Consider the following 20,869-nt stretch of genomic DNA (forward strand, 5'->3'; position numbering starts at 1 on the left):
TTTCTGCTATTAGAACAGCATCATATACATATCTGAGACTGTTGATATTTCTCCCAGCAAGCTTGATTCCAGCTTGCGAGTCATCCAGCCCAGCATTTTGCCTGATGTACTCTGCATGTAAGTTAAATAAATGGGGGACAGTATACAGCCTTGATGTACGTCTTTCCCAATTTTGAACCAGGCAGTTGTTCCATGTCTTGTTCTAACTGTCGCTTTTGGACTTGCATATGGATTTCTCAGGAGACAGGTAAGGTGGTCTGCTGTCCCAATCTCTTGAAGAATTTTCCACAGTGTGTTGCAATCTACATAGTCAAAGGCTTTAGCATAATCAGTGAAGCAGAAGTAGATGTTTTTCTGGAATTTTCTTGATTTTTCTATGATCCAGTGGAAGCTGGCAATTTGATCTCTGGTTCCTCTGCCTTTTCTAAATCCAGCTTGAGCATCTGGAAGTTCTTGGTTCATGTACTATTGAAGCCTGGCCTGAAGGATCTTGAGCATTATCTCGCTAGCGTGTGAAAAGAACACAGTTGTGTGGTAGTGTGAACATTCTTTGGTATTGCCTTTCTTTGGGATTGGAATAAATACTGACCTTTTCCAGTCCTGTGGCCACTGCTCAGTTCAGTTCAGTTGCTCAGTTGTGTCCGACTCTGCGATCCCATGAATCGCAGCACGCCAGGCCTCCCTGTCCATCACCAACTCCCGGAGTTCACTCAGACTTAGGTCCATTGAGTCCGTGATGCCATCCAGGCATCTCATCCTCTGTCGTCCCCTTCTCCTCCTGCCCCCAATCCCTCCCAGCATCAGAGTCTTTTCCGATGAGTCAACTCTAAGTTTTCTAAATTTGCTGACATATTGAGTGCAGCACTTTAACAGCGTCATCTTTCAGGATTTTAAATAGATCAAGTGGAATTCCATCACCCCCACTAGCTTTGTCAGTAGTGATGCTTCCTAAGGCTGGCTTGACTTCACACTCCAGGGTGCCTGGCTCTAGATGAGTAAACAGACCATCACGGTTATCCCAGTCATTAAGATCTTTTTTTATACGGTTCTTCTGAGTCTTCTTGCCACCTCTTCTTAATCTCTTCTGCTGTTGCTAGATCCTTGGTGTTTCTCTCTTTTATTGTGCCCGTCTTTTCAATGAAATGTTCCCTTGGTGTCTTCAGTTTTGTTGAAGAGATCTCTGGTCTTTCCTATTCTGTTGTTTTCCTCTATTTCTTTGCACTGATCACTGAGGAAGGTTTTCTTATCGCTCCTTGGTATTCTCTGGGGCCTTCCCTGGCGGCTCCACAGTAAAGAATCAGCCTGTAATACAGGAGACATAAAAGACATGGGTTGGATCCCTGAGTCGGGAAGATCCCCTAGAGGAGGGTGTGGCAACCACCCCAGTATTCTTGCCTGGAAAATCCCATGGGCACAGGAGCCTGGCAGGCTACAGTCCCTGGGGTCACAAAGAGTCAGACATGACTAAAGCGATATAGCAGGCACGCACACACTGGCTATTCTCTGGCACTCTGCATTCAGTTCAGTTCAGTTCAGTTGCTTTGTCGTGTCAGACTCTTTGTGACCCCATGGACCGTAGCACACCAGGCTACCCTGTCCCATCACCAACTCCTGGAGTTGACTCAAACTCATGTCCATTGAGTCAGTGATGCCATCCAACCATCTCATCCTCTGTCGCCCCCTTCTCCTCCTGCCTTCAATCTTTCCCAGAATAAGGGTCTTTTCCAATGAGTCAGCTCTTCACATCAGGTGGCCAAACTACTGGATTTTCAGCTTTAGCATCAGTCCTTCCAATGAATATTTAGGACTGATTTCCTTTAGGATTGACTGGTTGGATCTCTTTGCAGTCCAAGGGACTCTTCAGAGTTTTCTCCAATGCCACAGTTCAAAAGCATCAATTCTTCGGCACTCAGCTTTCTTTATAGTCCAACTCTCACATCCATACATGACAACTGAAAAAAGCCGTAGTCTTGACTAGACCAACCTTTGCTGGCAAAGTAATGCCTCTGCTTTTTAATATGCTGTCTAGGTTGGTCACAACTTTTCTTCCAAGAAGTAAGCAACTTTTAATTTCATGGCTGCAGTCATCATCTGCAGTGATTTTGGAGCCCTCCAAAATAAAGTCTGACACTGTTTCCACTGTTTCCCCATCTATTTGCCATAAAGTGATGGGACAAGATGCCATGATTTTAGGTTTTTCAATGTTGATTTTTAAGCCAAGTTTTTCACTCTCCTCTTTCACTTTCATCAGGAGGCTCCTTAGTTCTTCTTCACTTTCTGCCATAAGGGTGGTGTCATCTGCATATCTGAGATTATTGATATTTCTCCCAGTAATCTTGATTCCAGCTTGTGTTTCCTCCAGCCCCGTGTTTCTCATGATGTACCCTGCATATAAGTTAAATAAGCAGGATGGCAATATACCGCCTTGACATACTTCTTTCACAATTTGGGACCAGTCTCTTATTCCATGTCCAGTTCTAACTGTTACCTGCACACAGATTTCTCAAGAGGCAGATCAGGTGGTCTGGTATTTCTATCTCTTGAAGAATTTTCCGCAGTTTGTGGTAACCCATTCCAGTCCATTTTAGTTTGCTGATTCCTAGAATGTCGACGTTCACCCTTGCCATCTCTTGTTTGACCACTTCCAATTTGCCTTGATTCATGGACCTGACATTTCAGGTTCCTATGCAATATTGCTCTTTACAGCATCGGATCTTGCTTCTATCACCAGTCACATCCACAACTGGGTATTGTTTTTGCTTTGGCTCCATCCCTTCATTCTTTCTGGAGTTATTTCTCCACTGATCTCCAGTAGCATATTGGACACCTAATGACCTGGGGAGTTCCTCTTTTGGTATCCTATCATTTTGCCTTTTCCTACTGTTCATGGGGTTCTCAAGGCAAGAATACTGAAGTGGCTTGCCATTCTCTTCTCCAGTGGACCACATTCTGTCAGAATCAGCAAACTAAAATGGACTGGAATGTGTGAATTTAACTCAGATGAGCATTATATCTACTACTGCAGGCAGGAATCCCTCAGAAGAAATGGAGTAACCATCATGGTCAACAAAAGAGTCCGAAATGCAGTACTTGGATGCAATCTCAAAAACGACAGAATGATCTCTGTTCATCTCCAAGGCAAACCATTCAATATCACAGTTATCCAAGTCTGTGCCACAACCAGTAACGCTGAAGAAGCTGAAGTTGAATGGTTTTATGAAGACCTACAAGACCTTTTAGAACTAACACACCAAAAAGATGTCCTTTTCATTATAGGGGACTGGAATGCAAAAGTAGGAAGTCAAGAAACACCTGGAGTAACAGGCAAATTTGGCCTTGGAATGCGGAATGAAGCAGGGCAAAGACTAATAGAGTTTTGCCAAGAAAATGCACTGGGCATAGCAAACACCCTCTTCCAACAACACAAGAGAAGACTCTACACATGGACATCACCAGATGGTCAACACCGAAATCAGATTGATTATATTCTGTGCAGCCAAAGATGGAGAAGCTCTATACAGTCAACAAAAAACAAGGCCAGGAGCTGACAGTGGCTCAGATCATGAACTCCTTATTGCCAAATTCAGACTCAAATTGAAGAAAGTAGGGAAACCCACTAGACCATTCAGGTATGACCTAAATCAAATCCCTTATGATTATACAGTGGAAGTGAGAAATAGATTGAAGGGCCTAGATCTGATAGATAGAGTACCTGATGAACTATGGAATGAGGTTCGTGACATTGTACAGGAGACAGGGATCAAGACCATCCCCATGGAAAAGAAATGCAAAAAGCAAAATGGCTGTCTGGGGAGGCCTTACAAACAGCTGTGAAAAGAAGAGAGGCAAAAAGCAAACCAGAAAGGGAAAGATATAAGCATCTGAATGCAGAGTTCCAAAGAATAGCAAGGAGAGATAAGAAAGCCTTCTTCAGCAATCAATGCAAGGAAATAGAGGAAAACAACAGAATGGGAAAGACTAGAGATCTCTTCAAGAAAATTAGAGATACCAAGGGAACATTTCATGCAAAGATGGGCTTGATAAAGGACAGAAATGGTATGGACCTAACAGAAGCAGAACATATTAAGAAGAGGTGGCAAGAATACACAGAAGAACTGTACGAAAAAGATCTTCACGACCCAGATAATCATGATGATGTGATCACTAACCTAGAGCCAGATATTTTGGAATGTGAAGTCAAGTGGGCCTTAGAAATGATCACTACGAACAAAGCTAGTGGAGATGCTGGAATTCCAGTTGAGCTGTTTCAAATCCTGAAAGATGATGCTGTGAAAGTGCGGCACTCAATATACCAGCAAATTTGGAAAACTCAGCAGTGGCCACAGGACTGGAAAAGGTCAGTTTTCATTCCAGTACCAAAGAAAGGCAATGCCAAAGAATGCTCAAACTACTGCACAATTGCACTCATCTCACATGCTAGTAAAGTAATGCTCAAAACTCTCCAAGCCAGGCTTCAGCAATTCGTGAACCGTGAACTTCAAGATGTTCAAGCTGGTTTTAGAAAAGGCAGAGGAACCAGAGATCAAATTGCCAACATCCGCTGGATCATGGAAAAAGCAAGAGAATTCCAGAAAAACATCTATTTCTGCTTTATTAACTATGCTAAAGCCTTTGACTATGTGGATCACAGTAAACTGTGGAAAATTCTGAAAGAGATGGGAATACCAGACCAGCTGACCTAAGTCTTGAGAAATCTGTATGCAGGCCAGGAAGCAACAGTTAGAACTGGACATGGAACAACAGACTGGTTCCAAACAGGAAAAGGAGTATGTCAAGGCTGTATATTGTCACCCTGCTTATTTAACTTATATGCAGTGTACATTGTGAGAAACGCTGGACTGGAAGAAACACAAACTGGAATCAAGATTGCCGGGAGAAATATCAATAAACTCAGATAGGCAGATGACACCACCCTTATGGCAGAAAGTGAAGAGGAACTAAAAAGCCTGTTGATGAAAGTGAAAGAGGAGAGCAAAAAAGTTGGCCTAAAGCTCAACATTCAGAAGACGAAGATTATGGCATCCGGTCCCATCACTTCATGGGAAATACATGGGAAAACAGTAGAAACAGTGTCAGACTTTATTTTTTGGGGCTCCAAAATCATTGCAGATGGTGACTGCAGCCATGAAATTAAAAGACGCTTATTCCTTGGAAGAAAAGTTATGAGCAACCTAGATAGTATATTCAAAAGCAGAGACATTGCTTTGCCGACTAAGGTCCGTCTAGTCAAGGCTATGGTTTTTCCAGTAGTCATGTATGGATGTGAGAGTTGGACTGTGAAGAAGGCTGAGTGCCGAAAAATTGGTGCTTTTGAAGTGTGGTGTTAGAGAAGACTCTTGAGAGTCCCTTGGACTGCAAGGAGATCCAGTCAGTCCATTCTGAAGGAGATCAACCTGAGATATCTTTGGAAGGAATGATGCTAAAGCTGAAACTCCAGTACTTTGGCCACCTCATGCGAAGAGTTGAGTCATTGGACAAGACTCTGATGCTGGGAGGGATTGGGGGCAGGAGGAGAAGGGGACGACAAAGGATGAGATGGCTGGATGGCATCACGGACTCGATGGACATGAGTCTGAGTGAACTCTGGGAGATGGTGATGGACAGGGAGGCCTTGCATGCTGCAATTCATGGGGTCGCAAAGAGTTGGACACGACTGAGCGACTGAACTGAACTGTGGTAATCCAAACAGTCAAAGGCTTTGGCATATTCAATAAAGCAGAAATAGACATTTTTCTGGAACTCTCCTGCTTTTTCAATATTCCAACAGATGTTGGCAATTTGCTCTGGTTCCTCTGCCTTTTCTAAAACCAACTTGAACATCTGGAAGTTCATGGTTCATGTACTGTTAAAGCCTGGCTTGGAGAATTTTGAGCATTACTTTACTACTGTTTGAGATGAGTGCATCTGTGTGGTAGTTTGAGCATTCTCTGGCATTGCCTCAGTTGCACATAGCTTTTCCTTTCTCCTTTGCCTTTCACTTCTCTTCTTTTCTCAACTACTTGTAAGGCCTCCTCAGACAACCATTTTGTCTTGTTGCATGTCTGTTTCTTGGGGATTGTCTTGGTGATCACCTCCTGTACAACGTTACGAACCTCCATCCATAGTTCTTCAAGCACTCTGTCTCCCAGATCTAATCCCTTGAATATACTTGTCACCTCCATTGTGTAATCATAAAAGATTTGATTTTCATCATACCTGAATGGTTTTAAAAATGAGTTGCTCATGATCCGAGCCACAGTCCTCCCCCAGCCTTGTTTGTGCTGACTGTACAGAGCTTCTCCATCTTTGGTTGCAAAAAACATAATTGATCTGATTTCGATGTTGACCATCTGGTGACGTCCACGTGTAGAATCATCTCTTGTGTTGTTGGAAAACAGTGTTTCCTATGACCAGCATGTTCTTGGCAAAACTCTGTTAGCCCTTTCCCTGCTTTGTTTTGTACTCCAAGGCCAAGCTTGCCCATTACTCCAGGTATCTCTTGACTTCCTACTTTTGCATTCCAGTCCTTATGATGAAAAAGACATCTTTTTTGGTGTTAGTTCTAGAAGGTCTTGTAGGTCTTCATAGAACTGTTGGACTTCAGTTTCTGTGGATTTGCGTTTGGGGCCTAGACTTGGATTGCTGTGATGTTGAACGGTTTGCCTTGGAAATGAACTGAGATTATTCTTTCATTTTTGAGATTGCATAAAAATACTTCATTTCAGACTCTTGTTGACTATGACAGCTACCCCATTTCTTCTAAGGGATTCTTGCCCACAGTATAATGATTATCTGAATTAAATTCACCCATTCTGGCCCATTTTAGTTCACTGATTCCTAAAATTTCAACATTCACTCTTGCCGTCTCCTGTTTAACTATGTTCAGTTTGCCTTGATTCATGGATCTAACAGTTCAGGTTCCCATGGAATGTTGTTTTCTACAGCATTGGACATTACTTTCACCACCAGACACATTGGATTAAATGTTGATTGTTAGTTATTTTATACTTTTTATTGGTCTTACAAAAGGGAATAGTTTTTACTTGATTATTATTTTATATAGGAAATTAATATTTTTGTACCTTTATCCAGAAATCTACCCTTTAATTGAATTCTATTACTAGTTTTCATTTTGCCTCTTGTATTTTTTATGTATATGGTCATCCACAAGTATTATTAAAATAACCTTAAAGATATGTAGAAGACGAAATTATTGTGTGTGTATGTGTGTGTGTGTCTGTGTGTGTCTGTGTATGTGTGTCTGTGTCTGTGTGTTTCTGTGTGTGTGTCTATTTGTGTGCGTGTGTCTGTGTCTGTGTATATGTGTGTGTCTGTGTGTGTTTCTGTGTGTGTCTGTGTGTTTCTGTGTGTGTGTGTGTCTGTGTGTGTGTTTCTCTGTGTGTGTGTGTCTGTGAGTTTGTGTGTGTGTGTCTGTGTGTGTGTGTCTGTGTGTTTCTCTGAGTGTCTGTGTGTGTTTTTGTGCGTGTGTGTGTGTCTGTGTGTTTCTGTGTGTGTGTGTCTGTGTGTGTTCCTCTGTGTGTGTGTCTGAGTGTGTCTGTGTGTGTGTTTCTGTGTGTGTGTGTCTGTGTGTGTGTTTCTGTGTGTGTGTGTCTGTGTCTGTGTGTGTGTTTGTGTGCGTGTGTGTGTGTCTGTGTGTCTGTGTATATGTGTGTGTCTGTGTGTGTCTGTGTATATGTGTGTGTCTGTGTGTGTCTGTGTGTGTCTGTGTGTGTCTGTGTGTGTTTCTGTGTGTGTGTGTGTCTGTGTGTGTTTCTGTGTGTGTGTGTCTGTGTCTGTGTGTGTGTTTGTGTGCATGTATGTGTGTCTGTGTGTCTGTGTATATGTGTGTGTCTGTGTGTGTCTGTGTGTCTGTGTATATGTGTGTGTCTGTGTGTGTGTCTGTGTGTGTCTGTGTGTGTCTGTGTGTGTCTGTGTGTGTCTGTGTGTGTTTCTGTGTGTGTGTGTGTCTGTGTGTGTGTCTGTGTATATGTGTGTGTCTGTGTGTGTGTCTGTGTGTGTGTCTGTGTGTGTCTGTGTGTGTCTGTGTGTGTCTGTGTGTGTTTCTCTGTGTGTGTGTGTCTGTGTGTTTCTGTGTGTGTGTGTGTCTGTGTGTTTCTGTGTGTGTGTGTCTGTGTGTGTCTGTGTGTGTGTGTCTGTGTGTGTGTGTCTGTGTGTCTGTGTGTGTGTCTGTGTGTCTGTGTGTGTCTGTGTGTGTCTTTGTGTGTTTCTGTGTGTGTGTGTGTCTGTGTGTGTTTCTGTGTGTGTCTGTGTGTGTGTGTCTTGTGAATGTACCATGTGCTGAGGGAGAGTCAAGCGCTTGGAAAGAGATGAAACCTAAGTAGCTGTGTTTAGTTCATTTGTCCCTCTGCGTCATCTAGCGTAGCTCTCAGGATATAGAAACTGCTGTGTAAATGGGCACTGAGCGAATGACAGTGGTCTGCGCCCCTCCTCGCTTGTCTTGCTCAGTCCTGCCTTCCCGCTGCCTGGGAGCCGGCTCTCCGTGGAGTCCAATCCTGCCCTGACCTGAGCCCCCGCGGGTGCGGCGTCTGCGATGTCCTCAGCGCTCCACTAACGTGGTCTGAATGGAATCCGACTCAGCAGGCGCATCACTTACCTCAAAGACCTAATGAACTGCCTGGTGTGCGGGGCGACAGTGTGAGCGCCAGGAGTCATCGCAGAGCAGATCAGTGCTAGACCGTGAGGTGCTCCCCGCACCCTCACGGTGTGCTCCCCGCACCCTCACGGTGCCGGGAGAACCTAGTGGCGTTAGTTAGTGAAGTCGCTCAGTCGTGTCCAGCTCTTCGCGGCCCCATGGACTGTAGCCTGCCGGAGGAAGCTGCTATGGGATTTTCCAGGCAAGAGGACTGGAGTCGGTTGCCATTCCTTTCTCGAGGAGATCTTCCCAACCCAGGGATTGAACCCGCGGCTCCCCCATTGCCGGCAGACGCTTTACCGTCTGAGCCACTTACGAAGAATTCTACCACCGAACGCAAGTGGCTCGGTGGTAAAAAAAAATCCGCCTGTCGGTGCAGGAGGTGTGGTTAGTCCCTGGGCTGGGAGGATCCCCTGGAGGAGGAAATGGCAGCCCACTCCAGTCTTCTTGCCTGGAGAATTCTACGGAGAGGGGAGCCTGGTGGGCTGCAGTCCATGGGGCTGCAGGGAGTCAAACACAGCATGTGCACGGCTGCAAACGCAGGAGACTCGCAGGCACGTGAAGAAGATGCTGGGCCTACACTGAACTGGGCTGGGTTTGTAAAAAGGTGCTGTTTGGGAGCCTGTCAGGATCCTGTGTGAAGGAGTGGACTGGGTGCCCAAGGCAACCAATCTGAAAACTGGACAGAAAGACTCGAGAACGAGTCGAGACGGATGCCTTAGATCCAAACTGCTGGGAGCATAGGATCCCAGCATCTATCTGGCGCTTGTGCAGGCCCAGGGATGGAAGTGGGGGCGGAGACTCTGAAGGGGCCTCAGAGGACTGGGCTGCACTGACCGCGGAGAGTGGTACTCAGAGGAGAGAGGCGGTGTCGTGGGCTCTGTAGGAGCGAGACTCTGTTCCAGGACAGGGCTTTCAGTTTAGGAATGACATGGTCTGACCTGCTTTTTTTTTTAATTCTCATTTTTAATTTGTATTGAAGTATAGTTCGTTTGCAGTATTTCAGGTGTCCAGCAAAACGATTCAGTTATACATGTGTGTGTCTGTGTATATGTGTGTATTCTTTTCCATTATAGGTTATTATAAGATACTGAGTATAGTCCCTGGGCTATACAGTCTGTCCTTCTTATTTGTCTGTTTTGTATATAGTTGTGTGTATATGTTTACCCCGAACTTCTAATCTAGCCATTCCCACCTTTCCCCTTTGGTAGCTGTAAGTCTGCTTTCTGTATGTGAGGCTGTTTCTGTTTGGAAAAGAAGTTCATTTGTATCAGTGATTTAGACTCCACATATGAGCAACATCACATACTATTTGTCTTTCTCTGTCTGGTTTATTTCACTTAACATGACAAGCTCTAGCTTCATCCACGTTGCTATCAATGGCATGATTTCATTCTTTTTTATGGCTGAGTAACATTCCATCGTGTGTGTGTGTGCGCCACAGCTTCTTTATCCATTCATCTATTGATGGGCATTTAGGTTGCCTCCACGACCTACATTTTTACGAGGTCTTTCTGTCCCCAGTATAGGAGCTGAGTGAGACTAGGGAAGGAGAATGGGCTTTGAGAGAGGTGGGAGGAGAAGACTGCAGTGAGCTGGAGAGAGAGGGGCCCTGCTCTGAGCAGCTTGTTGGTAGAGATGAGCGTGTTGTCCACTGGCCACTGAGTCCAAACTGGAGGTACACTGTTAAGAAACGTTTTTCTATCAGGACTTTAAAGTCTCTTATGCTCACGCACCTAGACGTCTTTGTCATTCTGGTGAGGTTTGAAGAATGCAGGCTGGAGGGGAGACACCCCAGTAATCTGGTTGAATGTGCCATTTGAGTGGAATGTTTTGGGATGCATTAAAGGTAGTTCTAGTATTGGGAAGGGTAGTTTATGGCTCTGTGAATTGATTTCTCAGTGCTAACAAGTATTTTTCTTAACTCTTAAGGTATATTTTATCTATAGCATTATAACATACATTTATTGTAGTAAAAAGGACTATTTCTGATATTTCCAAGATAACCCCATGCAGAAACTTAAGGTGAACTTTTCATAATTTCATTTTACATGTTTAAGCACCTGCTCAGCCATGTCCAACTCTTTGGGACCCCTACCAGTCTCCTCTGTTCATGGGATTTTCCAGGCAAGGGTACGGGAGTGGTTGCCATTTCCTTCTCCAGGGGACCTTCCCAACCAAGCAACAGTAATATAAGAAATGTCTTAAATAAATGCATAACCATGCTTAGAAATTTAGAAGTTTTATGACCTGTCTTTTTAATATTTTTCATTTTAATTTTTTTCCTTTTAATTCTAATATATTCTGTAAAAAACTATTACTGCTTTCCTGCCTGTAGTTTAGCCTATTATAAATCTGGTGAAATTAATGCAAAGTTAATGGCTATATTTTAGAGTAACCTCTTGAAATGTAATAGGTTTATTGGAACAAAACTATTTTTTGCCAAAATTATGTGAAACTAATGAAAAATTAATTGCTTTATAAAATGCTGGCTTTTATCTAAAACTAATAATTCCTGTACATCTCTTAATCCTCCTACAACCAGTTGGCAGGAAATAAAATCTAAGTTTACTGGTTCAAATTCCCTAAGATTCTCAGAGTCATTTTTATTTTTGCATGATCCAAACTTTTAACTTTTGCACAACTTTAAGCTTACAAAAACAGATTTCTAATTAAATTCAGCCATATCATTCCCCTAAAGGGGATTTAGGAACACCAAGTATAACTTGGACTTGGGACCTAGGAGTGAACACTTTTCCTTTCTTTACAGTTCACACTGGCATTTTCTATATGTCTCCCTCTAATAAAATGTGATGATTTTTGTACTTAAAATTGATACCTGGGACTATGCCTTTTCTCTATTGTTTATTGTGTTTCAATGAATAAATAAATCATGCAACAGAATAAATTACTTAATCCTGTGTTTTATTTAGAAACATATTAAGGGATAGATACACGAGGAAAATCACAGTATTGCCTCGAATTGCTCACACTTTTATGATTTTTGTGTCATATTTGAATACCATCAAGGCGTCCTATGGATAACAATTGTACGCAAGAGCCGCATTTGAAGATTTTTTAAGTTTTTGCTACTTTCTGATTATGGTATGTTCAAATATAACCCCCCAAACTATCAGTGGTCATCAGCATTTGCCATGATTCTCCTGTTTTAATAATAATTCATACTAGTTATAACTATTTAGCAATTAAATTATTAATCTCCAGCTACTTTTAAAAATGAGACCACATGTGATTATTTTATCCCTTGCTTTATGCTTAGCAGTCCTTCCTGTCTTCGTTTAGCAGAAGCAGCTTTCTTAACACTCTGAAAGAGAAAAACAAAACATTACTTAACTTAATTTGTTTATTAAGCTCTTTTAGCATGAAAGGGAAATAGTCCAAATATCAAAACCGGTTTGGAGAATGTGATACGTGTGTTATCAAGAAGGCTTCTCTTCAACAGACTTCTCCCCTCAAAAATGCTTTTTTCACACAGAGAATGGACCCTTGTTTCTTAGGTTAATTGCTGGAATATGATGAGGTTTGGTTGCATTTTTAGTAATTTCCAGATTCTATTCCAGGACATTTGGGATAGAGCCCAAGAGCTTAGCATGTTTTCCTTTTTTCATGGTAAAATTGTGCAAATATGCATTAGAGTGTGAAAACAAACAGTCTAATACATTTTTGCAAAGCTCTTTATGTTTACTGTTTATTGCAGATACCAGATCCTAATTAAAATGCGCTAACAAAAGCCAAGATACAAAGAACAAAGATAAAGTGAAACTTCATCTTTATAAAATATTTGTGATTAGTCCTGGGGGATGGATGTCCTCACAGTCCTGCAGTGGAATTCTAAAAGTTTTCTCCAATGAACCAGGACGGCAAGAAGATCCAGTATGTCTGCTGGTTCAAGAAATACAAACTATTCTTTGGTTCTTCAAGGGAGCTATATACTTCTTAAAGAGGTTCTATTAATTCTTTGATTCAAGATCTTGAGTTTTTTTTCCAACTATACATTTGAAATGAATAGCAACTAACTTCAAAGAAGTAAGCAAAAGAAGAGACATTAAAAGCATATTTTGGGGGGAAAGATGGATTCAATCTGTGTTTTTCAGTTGGAAGTTTCTTCATGAATGTGGGAGAAATCATTTTTTGTTATTTGTGCATTTAGGAGAATTAAAAGGGTGAATGGAAATATGAAGGCCAGTATCAACTAATGGAAAGGCTAGGGATTTGGGGTCCAACTGCCCAAATTTGAGTTGGGATCCCGCTTTCTCACTTTGTGCTCTTAGGTCAAAGATTTAATTGCCTGGAGTCTCAGTTTCTTTAACATGGGGAAAATAATAGTGATTTTGTAGAGCTATGAGAATAAAAGAGACAAGCTAGCAAACACACCCATCTTGTTCGAGGCAAATACTTTCATTTCTGCCAAAGGAGGCGCATACCGCAACCCATTCCGCGAGGCTGGAGGAAAGAGGTGAGGAGAATGCAGTGGATAAGAAACTCGAAAAACCGCTCACTCTGATCTGTTTTGTTTGCATTTAAAATTTTCTCGTGAACAGCTTCCCTCCCTTTCTTTCCTTCCATCCTCCCTCTGTCCCTCCTTTGCAGATTGTGAAGGGTACCAAGAATTTTCACAGATTGAGAAATCTTGGGAAAATCTTTCATGTCCTACTGCTGCTGCTGCTGCTAAGTCGCTTTGGTCATGTTCAACTCTGTGTGACCCCACAGAGACGGCAGCCCACCAGGCCCCCCGGTCCCTGGGATTCTCCAGGCAAGAACACTGGAGTGGGTTGCCATTTCCTTCTCCAAAGTAGGAAAGTGAAAAGTGAAAGTGAAGCCGCTCAGTCCTGTTCGACTCTTAGCGACCCCATGGACTGTAGCCTTCTAGGCTCCTCCATCCATGGGATTTTCCAGGCAAGAGCACTGGAGTGGGTGCCGTTGCCTTCTCCGTTTCATGTCATAAGTAGTCCTCAAAGAGCGTTCCTTGACCAAATATACCAGCATCACCAGGAAGCTTGTCAGAGATGAAAATTCTTGGGCCTTAACCCTCAGACCTAGGGTGTCTGGCCCTGCGGCATCTGTAGGTTAAGTCTTCCAGGTGATCATGGCGCGTATTAAATTCTGAGAACCAATGATGTATCGAATGTTTTAGTTCTCCTTTCTCCACAATAGCAGCCTCCAAACCCTCAACAGAGGTCTTCCTTGTACATGCCAAAGTGATTTTGAGAGACAGTATATCACAGTGGTTAAGAATACAGGATGTAGGCCAGACTGTCTTGATTTCTATCCCAGTTCATGACCGATCAGCTGTTTCTTGGGCAGGTTTCTTAACCTCCTTGTACCTTGGTTTCTTCTGCTCTAGGATGGAGATGATAGTAGGATCCAGCTCACGGGACTTCATGAGAATGTCGCACACTTAGGACAGTAACAGACAAGTGGAAAGCTCTGAAGAAATATGAGCTGGTATTTTATCATCTGCTGAATATCATAGAGGAAACCGCAAAACGTAGAGTCCGCTCAGCAGCAGTCCAAGAGGTGTTGAGTCTCAAATTACGTATGGCGTGTTTTTCTCTAATCATTCCCTGCTTCTTCAGCAGGGATTTGTTGTCAGCTCAGGACAAGCCAGGCGTCGTAAAGGGCAGTGGAGATACGCAGAGAATAAGGAAGATGTGGTCAAGAGAAAGAGGCATTAGATACCCGTCGCCAGATGGTGGATGGGCCACAGTTGCGCTGAGCGCGGTGGCGGCGGAGAGCAAGCTGTGAGCGGGTCTGGGCGGTAGACGAGACCCAGCCCGGGGGAGAGGCGGCCGGCGAGTGCGGCGCCAGAGGCGGTCGGGGCGGTGGTGGGAGCTCAGTGAAACGCCCTCCGAGGAGCTGAGCCCTGAAGGGCGAGGGGCACTTTGCCGGGCAGGGAGGGACGTGAGGCCCGGAAACCCAGAGAGAGAAGAGAATGTGTGGACGGGCCTCGGCGGGCTGGCAGCCCGAGCAAGCGCCCTGTGCGGGGGTGTGCGGGCAAAGCAAGGCGGGAGCATCCTGCCAGCGACGGACATCCCCTGTGGGTTCACACAGAGGTGACGCTTGATTTTCGAAAGGCCTCTCCAGCCAAGCGGAGGCATGGGCCGGAGGGGGCAGACGGGCGGCTGCCGCCGGGAGAGAGGAGGCTTGGGCTAGGCGGTGGCGAGGCGCGGGCACAGACGGCGGAGGGCGGTGTCCGGGGGCGCCCGGGGCCTCGTCCTTCTCAGAGGCACCGAGGAGGAGCAGGTCTGGGGAGGAACAGAAGTTGAGTTCAGCACGAGGAGCCCCCGAACACCAGAGGAAACGCAGAGCGGGCAACTGGTTTATGCGTCTGGACCTCCGAGAGCTGGAGGTCTCGCCAGTAAACCGAGTGATTGGTACTGCGTAGTAACCGGATGGGAGTGCACATCCAGGCAGACCTCAGGTGGAAGGTTCTGGGGCCGACCCAACAATACCAGCATTTACAGTGAGGCACAGGAGGAGCAGGCCCCGAAGGGGGAGCGGCCGGATGGGTGGAAGACCCAGCTGGGGTGTCGCGGAAGCTAAGGGAAGAGGGAGGCAACTGGGCCAAGCGCGATGGGAACTGAAAGCTGCTTGGGTTCAGCTAGAGAAGGTCCCTGGTGCCCTTAGAACAATCGAAGGGAAAACGGCTTGTGGAGCGAATGGGGGAGGAGAAAATCACGAAGTGGGACATATTAAGAAGTGAGGGAACAAGTAGAAAGAAGACGATGATTTCAGAGTGAGGTGGAGGCTGGGGGGGAGGGTTGTTTATAGACCAGAGAGGTCAACAAGTTCTGAAAATGACAGGAAGGAGGGCACGGGAGGGGAGGGGGTCGAAGAAGTTTGAGGTGGCTGTATTGGTAATGGGGGTATCTGAGGAAGCAAGAGGGGGAACCCCTGCATAGATGGAGGCTCTGGGGCAGACTTGGAGAGTTCAGGCAACTCCTCCGCTGCGGCAGGAGGTCGAGGATGCTCTGGGTGCAGACGCCAGTGGGTTTGTCGGTTGGGCAGTGGGAAGTCGCGAGGCTCCTGTTTGCTTGCTTCTATTTTCTCTGTGAGGGAGTGGGCAAGGCCTTCTGCCGGGTGTGATCAAGGAGCTGTGGAGGTTAAGGATCTGAAGAAAGGGAAGACTGAAACAGTCATCGAGAACAGAAGAAGACAGAGAGTTACAGCCTGGTTACTGCGGGAGTCCAGAGGAGACGGCTGATGGGGGCTTCCCCGTGGTGGGCGGGCGGAGGCGTGAGCCCGCTCTCACAAGGCTGCCCGGCAGACACGCACGGGTGTCCACAACACTGATACAGGAAACGAAGCACGGGGCACCACGGGAGGTTGTCAGAAGAAGACGTCCACTAGGCACCTACAGACAAGGGAGCACAGCCAGGTGAAGAGAGGCCGGGGCGTGCACCAGCAGAGAGGGCAGAGGTGCAAAGCCGGAGGTTGGGGCAACCCAGCTCCCCTGGGGAGCTGAGGATGTTCATGGGTGGAGCAGAGTGTGAGACTGTGGGGGATGCCGTAGAAGTGAGCGGTTTGCAAGAGGCTTCGGATGGGACAGGGCTGGGGCATCCATCATCTTCTGAGGTGCTGGCTCACAGATGCGGTCCCTGGACCAGCCCAGACCAGCAGCACCAGCACCACCTGGGACCTAGTCAGAGATGCAAATTCCTCTGCCCCAGACCTAACATGTCAGAGGTTCTGAGAGTGGGGCCCAGTGAGCTGTGTTTTACCACGTCCTCCAAGTCATGTCACGGGCATGCACAACTTGAGAACTTGTTTTAAGCGATGGGGAGGTTGATTCAAGCGTCTTTTTAGCTGGAGAAGGACATGAGCAGAGGCAGGTTTGTGAAGCTCTCTGGCCACAGTGTGGAAAATGTGGAATCGTGTTAGTGCATCCCAGCCAGGGACCTCAAGGGGATCAGCTGTCCATCTGGGTTACTGACCTTGGGGCAGGAGTTCCTGCCCAGGTCTCCACGGTGACCAGGACCACCTGCCCCTTTGGAAGCTCCCCGGCGAGCTGACGGCGCCAGCGGCTCTCTGCTGCCCCCCTCTGTTCACGGGTCACACGCATGGTTCCCAGGCCTTAACCAACCCAGTTTCAGCATCTCCCTGTCGCCTGCACCCTCGTCTTTGCCAGATGGATGGGCTTGGCTCATGTCAACGCAGTGCATGAATTACATGCTGTCATTTGAATGGATGGTTCTGGAGAGCTCGGGAAACAGTTACCTGAGATATCTCTGGGATAAAGTTGGCTGAATTTGAAATAAAGCTGTACTTCATATCCCCCTGTGTTTCTGGGAAACACATTTGTGTATTTTCTTAATATATCATGCTGATATCTCTCCAGAAAAGCTCTTTCAGAAGACAGGATCAGACTTATTTCTGGGTAAAAAAAAGTATCTATTTGAAGGTATTTTCCCAAGACCAATATGAGGACAAGAACATTAGAGGACCTGCTGTGGGATAGGATGATTCCATCCAACTCCACCGGCCAAGCCTCCTTGTGTGTGTGTTCTTTTTTAAAGCACATTTGTTTATTGGCCAAGTGCCATGTGGGAGCTTATTTTCCTGGGATTGAATCTGCACCCCCTGCATTGGAACGTGGAGTCTTAACCACCAGACCGCCAGGGAAGTCCCTCTATCCCTCCTTATGGTTAAATTTTCTTGGTGAGTTTGCCAGTCTGCGCTTTGTTTCATTTGGAGCCGTAGAGAAAGATGATTCTGCTACAGGCCCAGAGTGGGCTGGCACAGCTGCTGAAAGATGATGGAATCAGAGAATGGTATAGGCTACCTCCCATCCAGTGATAACCATTCAAAATATATATGCACGCGTGCACACGTGTGTGTGTGTGCTTAGTCAATCAGCCGTGTCTGACTCTTTTACGACCCCGTGGACTGTAGCCTGCCAGGTTCCTCTCTCTAAGGGATTTCCCCAGGCAAGAATACTGGAGTGGGTTGCCCTTTCCTCCTCTTGGGAATCTTCCTGACTTATGATATTTCCTAAACATGCATGAGGCCACCCTCCCAGTTGTGATGTCCAGAAGATGAAGCTGCATGGCATTCGGACTCAGCCAGATGGATGTTGGAATCTTGGTCTCACCAGTCACCAAAAGTAATTTACCTCTGGCAAGTTGCTTAACCTCTCTGGGTCTCCATTTTCTCTATTGTAAAATGGGTTGTCATGAGGGTTAGAAAGAGCAACAGAATCTAGGGTATTTAGTAGGTGACACTAATTATTAGTTTTTGTTGTCTGTTTCACTGCAATATACATGAAGCTAAGAAACGGTGTCTGACCAAAGGATAAGGAAGCTGTGGTCCATATACACAATGGAATACTACTCAGCTATTAAAAGGAACACATTTGAATCAGCTCTAATGAGGTGGATGAAACTGGAGCCCATTATACAGAGTGAAAGTAAAAGTGAAGTCACTCAGTCGTGTCGGACTCTTTGCAACCCCGTGGACTGTAGCCCACCAGGCTCCTCCATTCATGGGATTCTCCAGGCAAGAATACTGGAGTGGGTTGCCATTTCCTTCTCCAATACAGAGTGAAGCAGCAAGTCAGAAAGAAAATCACCAATACAGGAAATTAACACGTATATATGAAATTTAGAAAGATGGTAATGATGACCCTATATGTGAGACAGCAAAAGAGACACAGATATAAAGAACAAACTTTTGGACTCTGTGAGAGAAGACGAGGGTGGGATGATTTGAGAGAATAGCATTGAAACATGTATGTTACCATATGTGAAATAGATGACCAGTCCAAGTTCGATGCATGAAGCAGGGCACTGAAAGCTGGCGCACTGGGATGACCCTGAGGGATGGGGTGGGGAGGGAGGTGGGGGGGTTCAGGATGGGGGACTCATGTGTATTGTGGCTGATTCATGTTGATGTATGGCGAAACCACCACAATATTGTAAAGTCATTAACCTACAATTAAAATAATTTTTAAAAAAGGAACAACATCTGAGAACTCTAGGAATTTCATGATTATGAATGTCAATTGCAGTACATACTTTGGGCTAATGATAAATCACTGAAAACAGTGATTGTAAACAACAGAATCCCAGGAAGGCTGATAGAACAGTGCTAGAACATCCATGACTGTGGTCAAGGTCGATGGTAGAGTCTAGTCTCTTCAAACTCGATTCACATCTCAACTTGTCTCTTTCCTTCAGTTAGTATGCAGATATTGAGTTTATTATTTCTCCTCTGAGACTGCACACTAACAGAAGTCTGTGATAAGTATCATGCCAGAAGTTCAGTGAGGAAAGGGGAGTTCAAGAACCTGGAGGAGGAAGAGGCCATTTGGATCCAGAATGCCCCAGACTATGCTAACATTAGGTTACTTGACCAACTATGTCCGGGACAGTCTGTTATAAGTTTTAAAGCTTCAGGAAGGAGGTAGGACTGGAGCTGAGATGTGGAATCTGGGGGAGGGGATTCTGCCAGCTGGAGAGAAGGGTGAGAATAAGGGAGGGAAACAGCACACAACGGCTTCCCTGGCGTCCCAGTGGCAAAGAATGCGCCTGCCAAGGCAGGAGACGCGGGTTCATCCCATAGTCGGGAAGATGCCCTGGAGAAGGAAGTGGCCGCCCGCTCCAGTCTTCTTGCCTGGGAAGTCCCATGGGCAAGGGAGCCTGGCACCCTTTGCCTGGGGTTGCAAGTAGTCAGACATAACTTAGCGACAGCATGCAAAGCCACGGAAACGGAGATCAGAGGGCCCCGGCCACAGGGACGGGAGTGCACCTCTTGGTGAGAGCAGAGTTGGAAGAACAGCCTTGTCGGAGCAGCGCACTGGGTTATACTGCGAACGTCTGTAGGGAGAGCAGAGAAACTGGGGAAACATTTTCGAATAGGAAAATCAGGAAACACAGTGAGATGTTTTGGAAAGAGTAGTCAGCTGTCTGGGTCCCAGGTGGGAGAGAAGAGAGAAGGTAGATAGGTTTATTAGGAGGCTTTGGCACCATCTGTGTGAGTTGTGGAGGCTGTGTACAAATTCACATGGAGATAGGGGATGGAGAGACAGTGGCCCCAGAGAACCTCCAAGTCTAATGAGGGCCTGGGGAAGGGATGGTTGAGGAAGGGACAGCAGACGAGGTGAGCTGCTCCCAGGACAGTCTCCCAGGGGCTCAGGGTCCTGGAGACCCCATCTTTGTGTAACCTCTTCCCCTCGAGTGAGGGCCTCTAACCCATAGAAAGCGGCACATGTGAGGGGATGTTACTTCTGAGATTAGGCTATAAAGAGACCTGGGCTTCTGCCTTTCTTGCCCTCTTTCACCCACTGATGGAAGACCACGGCCATCTCATGAGCTAGACCACAGACGAGGGCAGCCTCCTGCCAACAGCTGGCAAGGAGCCAAGGCCTCCGTTCAACAGCCTTTGAATTCTGCTGACAACCTTGTGAGTACATGTGGAAACGGATCCTTCCCCACTCGAGGAATTGGAATCTGGAGGAGACTTTGGTCCTGACTGACACCCCATGATTATAGCCTTGTGCTGAGTAGCATATTACCCCAAAGAAATAATGTACATGTATTATTTCCCAGTTTTTGTGGGTCAGGCATCTCAGTCCTGTCTGCTTGGGGTCTCTCACTAGGTAGTTGTATCAAGGCTTGACTGGCGAGGACCTGCTTTCTTGCTCACTCACATGGTTGCTGGCTGAACTCAGTTCCTCCCCGGTTATTGGGCTGACGCCTTGGCTCTTAGCCACATGGGTTTCTTGGAGGGCATCACTGACTTGATGCACGTGAGTCTGAGTGAACTCTGGGAGTTGGTGATGGACAGGGAGGCCTGGTGTGCTGCGGTTCATGGGGTCGCAGAGCTGGACACGACTGAGCGACTGACCTGGACTGAACTGAGGGCATCTACAACAGGGAGGATTGCTCTACCCGGGTGAGCAGGGGGAGAACACTGGCAAGGCGGAATTCAGTCCTGGGCCTTCGCTTTCGCTACAGACTGTTCTCTAGAATGGATTAGACTCCTTTAGCCCTAGGTCTGGCTCACTTTCAAGGGAGGAATTCACACATGAGCATTAATACCAGGAGGTGAGGATCGCTAGGGACCCTGTCAGAAGCTGCCTACCACAGCAATAGGCATTTATTATCAGTTTTTGTGGTCTTCCCAAAGGGTCTTAGGCTCTCAGAGGGGCCTTGTGCTTTGTATGTAAGTGCTTAATAAATATTTATTGAATAACTG

This window comes from Budorcas taxicolor, chromosome 1 (assembly GCF_023091745.1).
Source record: "Budorcas taxicolor isolate Tak-1 chromosome 1, Takin1.1, whole genome shotgun sequence".
Taxonomy (NCBI): Eukaryota; Metazoa; Chordata; class Mammalia; order Artiodactyla; family Bovidae; genus Budorcas; species Budorcas taxicolor.